Here is a 15,440-nt window from a genome sequence, read left to right as displayed (position 1 = left end):
GGAGTCTCCACCTGCAGCTACAGTGTTCTCACCATCTGCATTAGCCGTAATACAAGAAGTGCCAGAGCCCTCACTCACAGAGGATGAAATATAGAAGTCCTTCCAGGACTTACATAATGAACAGAAATAGAAAGAAAGAATTTGATTACATAGAAATACAATATAAAGAAGATTAAAATATGTTTGAAATACTGGTTTTAAGAAGTACTTTTTCCAGTTCATTCATTGTCTTGGATTACTGAACTGTAAGTGAAATGGGTAAAAATACTTCTGTTTTAAGGTGGACATCATTCCCCATGTAGTTTAATAGTCTGAGCACCTCCGAACTGGAGAACCAAATCAAAACTTTTGTGAGGATGTTGAAATTAATATATTTAACATCTTAAATTTTTTTTAAGATGTTAATCTAGACGAAATGAAACTAGGCATATAGTCTAGGCAGAGACCAGTTTTTTGTAAAGTGGTCCTTATCTCCTTGATGATCTTCAAGCACAGCACCTACTATGTAATCACTATAATCCAGTTTCTTCTTGACACATGGAAGGATCTGTAATGGTAGGGAAGATCATTAAAAGTCGCTTCGTAAGTTTCATTAGATTTTTACCTGCACATTCGCACATGTAACCGTTTCTGGCATCAAGGGGACCAAAGTATGTGAACAGAAGAGTAGCCCTATAGGGTCAGACTAAGGATTCATCTACCTCTGTAATCAAATCAGTGGACAAAAGAAGGATGTCTAGGGAAGAGCACAAAAACAAGACACAGCTGTATGATGTTTTCCACGTGTGTTCCTCCAGCTTCCAGGCATTTGCAGGTTTTCTAAACAAGATGCAATTTCTAAGCAGTTAGCAAACTTGAACTGATTTCTTTTCCATGGCTTTGTTCAGCATCCCCTTGTACCTGTGTAAGCTTCTGTCACATAAAAAGTCTATGGCAAGGAGAGCCACAGCACAGCCGCATGTTTTGTCCAGCTTCATCCCAATTCCTGCTAGCTTCATTTGTCATACCTTACTTCTTGAAAAGGCAGTGAAATGTCAGTCCTCACTATCCTCTCACTGAAAGGGGCTGTCTTTTAGACCTCTCACATATTCCATGGTTATTTTCTTTCTGGACTGAAAACTGCAAGATTACTTACTGATTCTTCACCCTGAAACCGTACCATACCTCTGACCATCCTTGCTGACCTTCTCTAACCCTCCTCCATTACATGACTATCTTGTTTATGAAGGTGCTTTCTGTTTGCGTAAATAAACATTGTTTGATGCAAATAAAAATCCTGAGCTGATGACATGTTGAAAAATGGACTGTGGAACTGATTAAAATGTTTAATAGATTTTATGATTAAGATTTTCTCTTGAGTATAGTAGAAGCTCTAAAAAGAGGCCAAACATTGAGCATTCCAGGACAGAGAATGCTTCTCAGTAAAGAACATAGCAAAAAAATTGCAAAAAAATAGATTGGAGGTAGTAACTCATCCTCTCAAAGAATTCCTGTTCTCTTCAGATCCTCTATTGCTGCAGATGTTCTAACTGCACCATCTGCACATCCTTAAAAAAGCATTATCATATTTTTCAGAGATACATGATTTTGTTTGCTGTTTAGCGAAAAGATCATTTACATTTTTGCAAATAAAACATCACATTCAAAAATGACGTGCACTTAATTCTATAAAAATATATGTTTTTAAAAAGGAAATGATATTTTTGGTAACACTATCATTAACTATGTCATTTTATGTCATTTGGTGGAGAAACCTAAAAGTCATGCAACATTAAGGAGAAAATGTACAGAGAACGAAAAAGCAGACAGTAACAATTTTGCAGTTCATAAAACTAGCTTACACATTCAAGGTGAGGTTTTGATCCCATGCAATCAAAGACAGCATATTGTGGTGAGTCTGGGATTAAGTCTGGAATGCTGGTCTTAAAAATAGACCAAACCCAGTTGTTACTATTCAGGAAAATGCTTCCACTGAAAGTACAGTAAATATGAAGCCCTGCCATCAGCTCTGCGATTGACTTTTGATTTCATGTTGTGATTAGTGTGCAGCATAACTGAAAGAGAAAGAGAGGGAACTGGAATATTCTTTTCCATAATGTTGCAAAGGTGCACTGTTACACAGCCATTTTGTATTTTAATAACATTCGCAAAGAACCTCCAGTCATATTTGGGTTGATATTTTCACAGAATCACAGAATGGTAGGGGTTGGAAGGGACCTCTGTGGATCATCTAGTCCAAACCCCCAGCCAAAGCAGGGTCACCTACAGCAGGCTGCACAGGACCTTGTCCAGGCGGGTCTTGAATATCTCCAGAGAAGGAGACTCCACAACCTCCATGGGCAGCCTGTTCCAGGGCTCCGTCACCCTCAGAGGGAAGAAGTTCTTTCTCATGTTCAGACAGAACTTCCTAAGCTTCAGTTTGTGCCCGTTGCCCCTTGTCCTGTCGCTGGGCACCACTGAAGAGTCTGGCCCCATCCTCCTGACACCCACCCTTAAGATATTTATAAGCATTTATAAGGTCCCCTCTCAGCCTTCTCTTCTTCAGGCTGAACAAGCCAAGCTCCCTCAGCCTTTCCTGGTAGGAGAGATGCTCCAGTCCCCTCATCGTCCTTGTAGCCCTCCGCTGGACTCTCTCCAGTAGCTCCTCATCTTTCTTGAACTGGGGAGCTCGGAACTGGACACAAAGTTTTTTTTGCAGTTTGCACGTTTTAAATTTCCATGGTATGCTGGCAAATCCAGCAAAAAGTAATAGATATATAAGCAGAGTAGTTCAGAAAATGAAATTCAGAAACATCTGAACTAATCTCTACTGGTGAGTGTAGGGGTCCTTAGAGTAGATCAAGGAGGTTTTGTTCTTTATGGGCTTATATTTTGTAAAATATTATTATCTTCTGCTTTCTTTTTTTTCTTATATAGCCCCTTAAAGCTACCTACAAAATAAATTAAAAACATCACTAGAAAATTTGATGCAAAAACTGTAGCACAAAATACGGAAGAGTGCGTTGCTGCTGAACAGGTAGGGTAAACAGGCTGTTCTGTTGTTGAAGCTGCAAGCAGAAACTCCCAAGAAGTGAGGAAATTCCTGAAGTTAAGTTTGCTCTGTCCAAGCAGCCATCGCACAACCACTAATTTATCATTCTCCTAGCCTAAATATAGCCTTGAATGAAATGTTCTTTGTACTAGAGGTGGTATAAAACACATAGGAAGTGCAAATTTATTATCTTAGCAGAGCCCATAACAACCTTCCCTGACTTTTGATCCCATAATCTGAATAATATAATTATTAGTGTTGTAACAAGGTGGACAGCCATGACAGATAAAGGACATCCAGAAATAAGTGTTTTAATTTGAGTATTTTTAAAGAGGTAAAGAACATGTTAAAATTTTCTTGAACATTTCTGGCAAGAAATCACCATCTAGGATATGTAACTGTACTTCGTGCAACTCCTTTTACCTGCAGTGCCTGAGAAATGTAAAGAATGTTTTCACTGTTACTTTCTGATAGTGGGCTGATTAAAAGAACCAACAAGAGTTTCTCCTTTTCTGCAGACTTAAGTATGCTATTTCTATCTCCTTCTGCTTGCTGACTACAGCGGGAACATTATCTTTACTGATCCCTCCAAGGCATGTGCCCAACTCCTGTTTAAGCCATTGGTATTTAAACTCCTGAAGTGAGAATGTGTTGCGTTTCTAAGGGGAGAAGCACAGAAGAATTAGAAGCAGAAGGGACAAAAGTCACATAAAAATATCTTCATGATCTCAGGAGTTTTTGCTTCCTACAGCAGCTTTTGGCCAGTGTAGATTAGGAAGCCCCCCTTGTCCGCTCTGTAAAGTGTGATCTGTACAGAAATCTGGGAGCTCGTAGCTTTGCCCTCATCCAGACGCCCTCCTACACCACACCTTGGAGCACCATCAAGCTCAGTTCATCTGCTGGGAAGGCCTTTTCACCTGCCTTTGCTGCACAGAGGACTTCTAATATCTCCTCCCACTACTCCAGCTGCTGGATTCAGGATACAAGGGCCAGAGCAAAGGTGAAAATTGTCATCATGCTTAAATTTAAGCTGGTGCTTACAGTCTTTTATGAACTAAGATGTCCTTGTAAATGTGTTTAAGTGATTTCCTGAATCAGGACCAAAGTGACTGTGTCATCCCTTGCTTTCATTTGCTTTGTATTGTCTAATATTGCAGCATAATCTTGTGGGCTTTGTTTTAATTTAATAGTATTTTAAACATTTCCCCACTATTCTTTCATCTTCCCTTTCTCATTCTTCTTAAAGAAAAGTCTTTTTGGAGTGCATATCTTGTCTGTATCTGAGCCACCATCTGTCTCAGGAAGTTTAGGATGCATTTATATAGTTATTTAGGTCTTGATGTATGTGCAGTTTCATTTATGTATCGTCTAATAGTATATACCATAGAAAAGAATTTTTCTTCTTTGACAGCTTTACTGGCTTTTTTTGGAAATGGAATTTTTTATAGTGAATTGCAGAGATTTTCATTATTGTTTTTATAACTTCATTTAGTCAAATACACTTAGCAAAATAACAATTTCTCATAGTTTTTCTTTCTTTGCTGCTATGCATACAGGAGAGAGATTGCCACAGAAATATGGGCCATGTTTTAACTGATGCTCTGTAAAATAAAATAAAGAAATGCTGGTCGAAACCCCATTCAGTGCTCCATGATTGGTGGGAAAATTTCAGCATTGTGCAACTATTACAGGAAGAAAATAAGCAAATAATTTGATTTTTGATTTTATGAATCAGAAAGCTACAGCTAAATGTTAAGTCAAAGGTACAGCACTTTATATGGGCTTTGGAAATAGAGCTCTGCAGTTTCCAGTTTATCTGTACAGTGTAGAGATGGATTTTTCAGGAGCTGAGCATTCAGCTTCTACTTCATTACGAGAATCTCGTTATATTAGGCCAATATTGTTCACTTACGATTTACTAACTTTTTACTTAGCTGTATAGAAAAACTTTTGACTTAGAACTGGGTCAGAGTGCTCAGACTGGAAAATTAATTATGGTGAATTTTCAGGACAGTGCTACTTTAACAGGAAATTGTGTTTGTGGGCTGTGAAAAGATAACTGGGGAAAAAGCTTGCATGTCTGAAGCAATTAAGCCCCAAATCCAGCATGGCTGGATATAGATAATTGGTTATTTAAAATTACTTAACCTACATGTGTTTTGCACGCTGTCCTCATGTTCTTATAATCAGAAAGTTACTGGGCAAAATGGGAAGACTTGAGCTGATTAAATCTTCATTTTGGACTGTAAACCCTTTCCCAAAGATATGGTTTTGTAGTATATGTGCCTACGAAGTCTTATAACATGATGTCCTGATCCTTACTGAGGATATCACACGTTATCACAACATAAGGATTAAATAATAGTGTGACGTTTTCATGGAGATTAAGCAGTTACTGTTTTGGGATCACATTATGTTGTATTACACCAAGAATAATGGAAAATTGTTAATTAAGATTCCTGAATATTTACAATGATCCCATTTTCTGCTACTTATAATTGCCAAATTTTAGTCTGTAAGGCAGAAATTTCCCATGATGAATATGTGATCCTCAGGCTACTATCTTTCTTTCTGGGTATGCAAAAAGTGCAGTCAAATGTGGTGGTTTTTTTTTTCTGGAGACCCACTGAATGGAAAACTAGGCTGCTAGTCCTATCCTGATGGTTTCTCTCGCATTCCTAGTTTCTGCTCCCATCCCAGTTTCCCCCCTCCCAGCCTACGCTCCCATCAGCAGCCCTTCCTTAGTGTGGTAAGACTAAGACTGAACAGGGAAAGAATGACACTGTGACTTGCAGATGATGGAAGAGAAGTAGGAAAGAGCAAGAAGATTAAGACAGGCTGGGCGAGTATTTTGAGAGGCTGGGTGGGGGGAAATTGTTAAGGGAGCAGAGACTGGGAGTGCTACAGAAGTGGTTGTGGAAGGAAGGCTGAGAAGAAAAAAGAAAATAAGCAGCATCCTGGCATTAGCAGGACAAAGAGGCCGTGCTTAGAAACCTGATGGGAGTGGGAAGAAGGAGCAGATACTGTGAAAAGAGAGATGCCTGCGAGCAGGATCTTCACCGAGGGGAAGAACTGGCTGGATAGAAAGCCAGACAGAAATTGTCAGGAACATGGGGAAGGAGACTGGGATTGTGAGACCCTGGGAGGCAGAGACAGAGATCAAACAGGCAGCCGACTGTGCTGAGCATGAATATGGAGAGAAGAAAGGCAGGATGAAGACATTGAAACTGGAGAAACAGCCTGGGTCTGAATGCTGGGACAGGAGGGCTGGGGGACTGGAATGATGAGGAACAAGGCTGGAGGGGAAGACTAGGACTGAATGGGTAATAAAACAGAAGCTAGGGTGAGAAACCTGAAGAATGGAGACTGGAAGTCACTGACAAGAAGAGACTGGAAGAATGAGCAAGGTAGACGTGGGACTACAGCAGGCACAGTTTTTGAAGGGACAAGGTGGAAGAGGTCAGAACGGAGGATTTGTCTGGAGGTACCTGGGTCCACTTGAATACTCTTCCACCATGAGCCTGGATTAGGGGCAGTTATTCTGAGCTTCTTTGTACCTCTGCTGCTAGCAAAAATCTGCAAGACCCACTAGCAAGCCATGCCTCTTGCCTCCTGCATTCACAGTTAGCTTGAAGGGTATCCAGAGCCCTCCTGGAGCTGAAAGTCCCAACCCTGTCGATGGCATATGTTGTTATGAGTGTGGTGCTACCTGGCAGAACATCCAAATTGTTAGTACGGAATTTAAGAAATCACAGAAAACTTTAAAGGAATTGCAAGTCTGAGTGTTAAAAAATGTCAGCGTCTATGTGGGCTGTACAGAACTGGTGCGTCTCTGGTGTGCACCTGAAGAGAGAGCAGGGTGCAGGCTTCTTCCTCCAACACACTTCCACAGAAGGGGTGGAAGAGCTGGGGAGGAGAGAACCAGCCAAGGCTGTAAGGATTGGTAGGGCTGGTTAAGCAAACCTGGGGAACATACCCAAGCAGATTAGACAGAAGGCATTTTAAAGGCAAAACAGAGGCTTGAAAGGCTTCCTCCCTTCTCCCCCGTTAAGTCCAAACAACTGAAAAAGGAGAAAGAGAAGGCCACTGAGGAATTTAATGGGGCAAGATGCTGAGAGACAAACCTTATAAACTGGTAGATTAGTGTGTGTATTCACTTCACTGTTAATGGTCCTGAAAAGGCAGTCAGGTTTTTTACCTGTTTTTCACTTTTAAAGCCTGCAGACTTTTATCTTTGTAGATAAATGGATAAAGGTAAATTCCTTGTCTCATAAAACGTCCATGAGGTGAATGATGTAGTTCTTTCAAAATGTCGTCAGTCTTCCTGGTCCAAGTGGTATTCACAGCAGGTTCTCAGCCAGTGGAAGTCAAAATGCCAGCTCCTTTCGAATAGCGTAGAGGTAAGTCATGTATAATTGAATCTCTTATTTTTATTGTTGAAGCACTGATTTTATCCAGGCTGCCCATGTGCTGAACTTGCTGATCTCAGGGGAAGACATCTGTGATTTTCTAAGGAAGTTTTAAAGACCTTAAGTTCGTATGTTCACAGCGCACGCGTCCAGAAGCACCCACCGGATCATCTGGTCTGATCCTGTGTCTGTAAGAGGCTCTCCCCTGTCTGTCCGTTACTCTTGTGCTGAGGCTGGTAACTCGACTGAGGTCAGTGTTTAAACAATACCTGCGAGAAAAGCACACAGCCTTGCTTCAGGGACACTGAAAGTCTGGAAGTCCAGCATTTCCCCTGGCAATTTGTTCCAGAGGTTTATTGCCTTCTGTGCTAAACAAAGAATTGCTCCTCTATCAAAATATGAACACATCTGGCTTCATCTTTCAGCCGCTGTTTTTTGGTTCGGCTAAAATCAGCAGTCTTTTAGTGCTTCATATTTTTTCTTTATGGAAAATTCTTCTTCACCAACACACACTAATCAATCATTTTTCAGGCTTCTTTTATGACTAAGCTTCTTAAAGGTCTTCTCAAAAGCTTTTCTCTCTCGTCTGGGTTCTTTTTCTGACTCTTTTTGATAGCTTCTAATTTTTCAGCATTATCTGTTCAGCCAAGAATCGTATATGCCCTGTGACACTGATGTCTGTGTTCAGCTGATTGCTATCCCTACATCCTAAATCCTTTGCAGAATCACATCTTTATAAAACACAGTTCCTCCTTCAGTAGATACAAACTACATTCCTTGTTCCAGAACCAGCTTCTCATTTGGCCGGCGTAAATCACACAGGGATAAGGGTTGTTCCTGTATGTTCCTGATTGTTCCATATGCTTGTCCAAACTTCATTTAGTGCTTCATCCATCTTCATGTTCTTCACCCATTTTGTCTTCACCAGGAGCACATCCACTATGCAGAGAAGGATTGAAGATTTGTTGGCCTGGCTGTACAAAGGTGCTAGCAGGAACACAGCCATTAATTATAATCAGTTTGCAAGGGATGTATGTCTGCATTTGACATTAAACAGTTGTATGATAAAAGAAGAGAAGAAGCACAGACTGCTGTTTCACCGCTCATAGGCTCTTAGCAGTGAGGTTTCGTAAGGCAGGTCCCTGATTCCCCTTACGCTGTACCCCAGGAATCTCTCATGTTTCTACACACTGGTACAACTTGAGTAGCGAGGGTGGAGTGTGGGATGCAGGGAGAAATCCTGCATGTTAGCTCCTAGACTGGTAGCTGAGGTGCTTTCATGGGAGATGTAGATCTGCGTTTCCTTCAGCTGAGAAAATAGATCTGCGATGGGGTCTTTGGTCGCTGCACAACTGAGCAGAACAGGAGGTTAGTTTATAAAGGGTCAGTCCATTGAACTGCACTCAAAAGTGCTTTTGGGAGCTTTGCCATTGCCTCTTCTCTTTGCTGGAGACCTCTTTTATTACCTTGCCTCCTGACGCACACAGAAAATCGCAGGATGCATGCATCTGGGGAAGCTCTCCTCTGCCTCTGCCTGAGGCTAGTGCTGGTCCAGACTGGATAGATTCTTCATATTGTATTTCGTTCTGAAGAATGCGAAATTTATGTTTCAACATTTTAAATAATGAAATATCCAACTTTTTCTTCAAAGTTGGAACTCCATCTCTCCATCTTTCTCCCTTCAGGACAAATAAAATGAATAATGGTCCATGACTGTGGTCCCTCCCAGTCTTCCTGTGTTTTTCCTTCCCTTTTTCATCAAGCTTTTTTAACTGGAGAGGGGATAGTGTGGCAAAAGAAAGCCCAGAGACCTCTAAAGTTTCAAAATTTAAAATGGCCAATTTAGTGTCTCATTTTCACAGGTTTTCTTGCTCATGGTTTCCATAAAGCATGTCATGGCAGGGCTATATTCAGGCATCACTTAGAGAGGGTCCACACCACCAACTTTGGTGGGTTTTATTTCTAACTTTAAACCCTTGTGATAAAACTTCCTTGCAAATCCTGGAGAGGATTTACCATGCCCTTCACTGATGTCTTAAAATTTCAACTTGCATTTGCAAGATTGGTTCATCAAGCAGTGACACGCTGGACCTTAGCAGAGAAAGAATTGTATCTATCTGTCTCTGGCAGATTGATTCACAGCGTTGCTTGAAATGCAAATTGTATTGCTAGACTTTCCCAATGTGAATCAAAACACGTTAAATAGGAGGCAAAATGTAAGGATCAGAACACAGTGTAGAATCTTTATTTTTAAGCGTCACTTGTAAATGTAAGTATAATTCACCTAACCTACCTTCCTTCCTTCCTTCCTTCCTTCCTTCCTTCCTTCCTCCCTCCCTCCCTCCCTCTCTCCCTCCCTCCCTCCCTCCCTTCCTTTTCTCCTTTCTTTTCTCCTCTTCCTTTCTTTGTCTTTCATTTTCTCTTTGTCTCTCTCCCTTTCCCTTTTCCCCTCCTCCTTTTTTTTCCTTTCTTTGCCCTTTCCTCCCCTCCTGCGCTCCTCCATCCCTCCCTCCCCCCTCTCCCTTCCTTGTTCCTTTCAAAAAACTATTGATTCTGGGTAAAAGGAGGCAGTTTTTTAAATTAAAATTGGCAGAAGGAAAAGTACAATGTCCTGCCACCCCTCAGCCTCCCTTCTGAGGATTCCAGGACTGTCAGAAAATAGCTTTTGAAAGCACAGAATTAACTCAGAAGTTTGGGTCAACTCTCATAGATATCAGTGAAAAGTCAGGTCATGATGACTAAAACTGCTCCATAACAATAATCTCCAAGTGATAATCAAAGCTCAACTCCTTGCTTTGAAACCCATGGCTGAGCTCCTGGGCTGTGTTTTGGGACCTGCGTGCCACGGCTGCTGGCAGAGGGTGGGTGCTGGTGGAGAGACACAGGACACAGCATCTGCTGCTCCCCTGGGGTATGCAACACCTCCTGGCTGCTGACTGCCCTCGGGCCAGCGATGGACTTCACTCAAAAAACAAAAAAATATGTTTGTGTCAGAGTCAGCATTAATGCAGGGGGAAGCACTTGAGGAAAGCAAGCCCTTGAGCTTGAGGCCGCTGAGCCCCCAGAGCTTGTGGTGGTAAATCCTTGTTGCTAATGAGATTGGAGTCCTGGAGGCCAAACTGATTCCTGGTAACAGTGAAGCTGCTGGAAGGTTGTGTTGAGCCTCGGTGGCTGTGAGCACCCCGACTGCAGAGATAGGACCAGCGGTCAGGCCAGCGCCAGCCTATGGCTGGACACATTTTGTTGCCTATGCTGAAGCCATGCCCACCAGCGTCTGGCCAGCTGGGGGGCTGTAATCCACAGAGGTGGCTTTAAAATCCCCTTTGTCTGGGGAATAAGCTGCATTGGCGCTAACTCAGACCCAGTTGTCCCCCACATGCTGCTCTTTACGGCTGAGCTTCACAAGCCACAGCGACAGACCAGGCATCTTCCTTCCTCAGGCTCTTCATCCCACGCTGAGGATGAGCCTGGGGAAGCCACAGGTTTCCTTGCACCACTATTTGGGGTCACAGGTATCACCTCCTCACCCCAAGAGTTCCTGCCGCGGGTCCAGGGGCTGTGTCCGCTGGCAGTGTCTGCAGGCTTACCTGTCTCTGCCAGAGAAACAGGACCTTTCTTGGGACTGCAGTGAGATACCATGCTGCCAATAAGGGCTGGGGACAGGTCTTGTCTGCGTGCGATGAACTCTGTTTTGTGTGTTTGTCCTAGGTATGCCTTCTGCTTTGGCTTTCTGTTTCTGACAGGTAGGTGTGCTCCTAGGGCTTTGGATGGTTAGCTGGTGGGCGCAAAGGACTGCAGGGTGAGTTCATGAAGTTTTCCTCCTGCCTTTCATAGTCAGCTCACAGGAATTAATGCACTGCAGAAGATGGCAGCTGCTTCAGAGCAACAAAGAGCTACATGATTTAAATTCTAGTATGATAAACACTTCTCAGATAGCTGACACTAATCAATAAGTGCCATCTAATAACAACAGACTGCCATCAGACATGGACTCTATCCGTAAGAATTTCACGTTGGATTTACAAAAAACCTTGTGAGATCAGCAGTTGGGCTTGTTATGTTTCTTGTGAAATACAGCTCTGAAATTCTTGGCTTACCTCTCTCTGTATGTCAAGGCAATTAATGTTTTGGTTTTTTTTAACTTCAGATTGGGTCAGTCCACATACACATAGCAACAAAAATTATGCCAATAGAGTCATATGGCAGGAAATATAATGTTAACTTGATCCTGGCTGTGCTTTTTATGCTTAACAAAAGAAAATCAGGAAATAAGGAGAGTGTTGGATTTAATTTTGAATTTCCTGGCCCCTTGCTGTTTGTTGTCTTGAAGATAACACCATCTAAACATTCCGGGTCTTAAAAAATTAATTTCCTTTTTCTATTTCCTAGTTCCTATTGCTCAGGCTTTCATGCTTCTATTGTGGCTCCTCCTGAAGTAGAGACTTTTTATAATTCTGAGTGTGTTTTCTGATTCACACTGCATTTACATTCCTCTTGTTCCTTTCCACTTTTCTCCCGAGCAAAAGCTCTGTGTTCCCACACATGGAGTCAGTCTGTGGTGCTAGAGGGAGGGCACAGAAAGGAGAATTTCTTGATACTGCCAGACCTTTTGTGTTTTCCTTTTCACTCTTCTCTCCATGATGCTGAATATAGCTATTGCCCAACAGGACACGTCAGCAGACCTTACACAAGGTGTGTTTGATCTCAGTGTCCAATATGCTCTGCAAAAGCGAGAAATCCTCTTTCTAGAGGCCAGAAGTAAACCCCATCTTGTCATTACACCTTGAGACCAATAGGCACAAGCACAGATGCTTTCCTGTGGTGTGACTGAGCTCACCAGTGTTGTTTCCAGCAGTTGTCACCTGAGTGGAGGAGGCACCTCTGTCAGGATTTTGGCCGCAGTTGTGTCCTTGCTGCCCTCGCTATCCAGGGGCTGGTGGTTGCCCATGGGCCAGGGAGCTGACCTTTCATCTCCCAGTGGATTCTCTGCAAAGAAAGACCAGCAAATTCAGAGGGATTCCGGCAAGGAACATAGTCGCCTTATCAAGGGCTCTTTGAAGGTTCGCACTTTACCCTTTCTTGGTTAAAATAGAGGGTCTACAAATAGAAAAGTGTCTGCTGTCCTCACACATTTGTCTCATAGCATGTGCTTTTTTGTGCCGACTCCTTCAGTGATTTAAACCTGCACAATGTTTCCCAGCATTAGATCTTTTATATGAGACATTCTTTTTATCGATGCTAAAAGGGCATCACCTATTCTTTCAGTGTGGCCTGGCAAGCAGCACTCCACAGAGAAGGAAATAAAGCCACATTTTCCTAACAGAGGGTCTTTAGTTAATTCTAGCCAGGCACACTACTTCCCACTTAAAATCTAAAACAAATTAAAGTAAATGGCTTGGTATACGCGGAAATTATTTTCTAATAATGGGTAGACATTCTTGTTTATTATTTATGTGCATATAATTCCAGTAGCAATTAACATCTTAATGAAATCTTTATATAGAATAATTTTTTAAATGAAAACACAATTGTGAATATGATTTGCTGCTCCTAGCAATCCAAGCATAATTAGATCCAGTTTAATAACGTGAAAAACTATTAACATACGAAGAATGTACTCTGAAAACATTCCTGTGATGACACAGGATCATCAGAAGAAGCTGAACTTACTTTTCCCAGGGTCCTGCAACACAGATGAGGCTGAGATGCTGTTGCAGTTACATCACTCTGATCCCACTGGTGAGATACTCAGCCGTTTATTTACACAAAGCCTGTGCGCTGCGAACCTTTATTTGCCTTTTCTCACCAGAGGATTCTACCCCTTGAGCAAGGGATGAAACCTCTTTCAAGTTTAGATTTTGGGAAGCTCAAAACTCAATGAGAAATTAAAGCCTTGTTTGGTTTGGGGATTTGGCCATATTATATCCACTGGTGACAGCCGCTGATGGGGCTTTGTCAGTGTTGTCTCCAAGTGCATACAGGCAAAGGTGGTATTTGCACTAGTGGAGATTAGCCAGCCCCCAAACAGGAGTAAATTGCACAAATGCAAATCGCAGCTTGGGCGCCTTGCTGACTTGCATAAAGGGTTTCACCAGTGTCTGTATGTTGGCTCTGCACGTGGAGCATTTCTCCGGGGCAACTAAAGTCTAGTGGCTAACAGGTATTTGGGTGCGACATATCACACCGAAAGCAGAGCAGTGGAGAGGACAGGCAAGCCATGAAACGTGTTTTTGGGTGATCCTAGACACGGTCCTGTGCAACCTGCTCTAGGTGAACCTGCTTTAGCAGGGGGGTTGGACTAGGTGATCTCCTGAGGTCCCTTCCAACCCCCACCGTTCTGTGATTCTGTGATTCTGTGATTCTGTGGCTTGATGCACACGCAGGCCAGGTGACTCATGGCCCACCCGCTTCCCTCCCAGAGTACAGAGAAGCCTCTGCAAAACTTCTGATAAAACTTCTTGTGCCCAAGATCTGAGCTCACAGCAAAGCTTTCATGAGTTCTGTCCAGGGTTTTGTTTGATTTTTTTTTGATGAAATGATCATCGTGTTCCGCTCAAACTTACATCAGGCAGACCAGGAAAGGACTGAAGTGGGAATCCTCTCTGCATGCCCCAAGAGTTTAGAGGCCATTAGAGGCACTTTAGCAGGCTTTGGCCAAGGTTAAATCCAGATGGGCTTTCTCTTGCTGAGATCCATTTTTCCATGGCCTCACAATTATTTATACATCAGGACTCACATTTTCCAGTGTGGCTGTGTACAGCCATTTTTACACACCTAATTAAGCCCAGAAATGCATGTTTAGTGCTCTAGTGATGACAGAACCTCCCAAAATCTTTAGCACTTATGTACATATGAAATGATGCGTACAGCATCAAAGCTGTGTACACACATTAAATAATTCATCCTTATAACAACTGCTGGAGGCGGAGGGGAGAGGCATTGGCTAAAGAGCTCATCCTCGTTCTTGCAGCAAGTCATTGGCAGAGTCAGGGTTAAGCGCTGTGAGGGTTCGGTGCAGAGCTTTGTGCTTCATCTATTAGCTCTCACTTCTCTGCGGTTGATGTGCGTAGCAGCTCATATGTTATTTGGAACATTTCCTACTCCAAGACATTCTCCTGTGGGAAGCAGCTACGAGTCCACATGAACAAAATATTCCATAAAAATAAACTAGTGATCCCCAGGTTGGAGTGGCTGGTGCTGTCGAGGAGAGGCAGATTAGCAATGCTGCTCGAGTTGCTCGTGACGCTAACACCCACGAATGTGTTGTGATGCCGGGAGGCCACGCACCCACTCGCTCTAATGATGGGCAGGGGCACAGGGGTGCAGGAGCGTCGGGGAGTGCAGCGCAGAGGAGGGCTGGGTGCTGGGCGGTGAAGAAAAACCTGAAACAAGATGAGTGTGTCGGCCGTGTGAGTGGCTTTCTGTTCTGCCACGCTCATGAGCAAAGAGTACAGCCTTACCTTGGTCCCCCTCCTGCTCGCGGTCGTGATCAAATTCAATCAGCTGTTGCCAAAAATGACATAAAAAGCGACCCCAAAATCCCTTCCAAAACATGTGGGTTTTGAGACTAGGGGGGGCTCCCTTCCCCCTCCCTCAGCCTCCAGCCAAAGTGAGCAAACGGAGCGCTACTGGAAAAGGGAATTTCTCTGCAGGCACACTGTAGCTGTGTGCTCAGGATGCATCCTCTTGCATGATATTATTTGCATGGTTCAGTTCTGTGTCACATGCGTTGGCTTTTGTTTGTCTCTTCCCCTGAGCGGTGAGGTGTACGACACCTCTGAAAAAGCCCATCTGCAGAAGGCAGCTTTCCGAGGCTGGTAGAGACAGTATCCAATGCTCTGGGAAAGAGCCAGATCAGATGCAATAATAATTTGACGTTTCACTGGCCAAGGATGGCAACTCTTGCTATTCTGCTGGCAATTTGCAGGGATATGGTTCTCCACATCGTGCATTTCTGACAGTCAGGGCTATTTTTCCAAGAAGCCTTTGGATTTCAGACA

Source organism: Opisthocomus hoazin, chromosome 2, assembly GCF_030867145.1.
Source record: "Opisthocomus hoazin isolate bOpiHoa1 chromosome 2, bOpiHoa1.hap1, whole genome shotgun sequence".
Lineage (NCBI taxonomy): Eukaryota > Metazoa > Chordata > Aves > Opisthocomiformes > Opisthocomidae > Opisthocomus > Opisthocomus hoazin.
The sequence above is the reverse complement of the archived record's forward strand: the minus strand, read 5'-3'. Positions refer to the sequence as shown.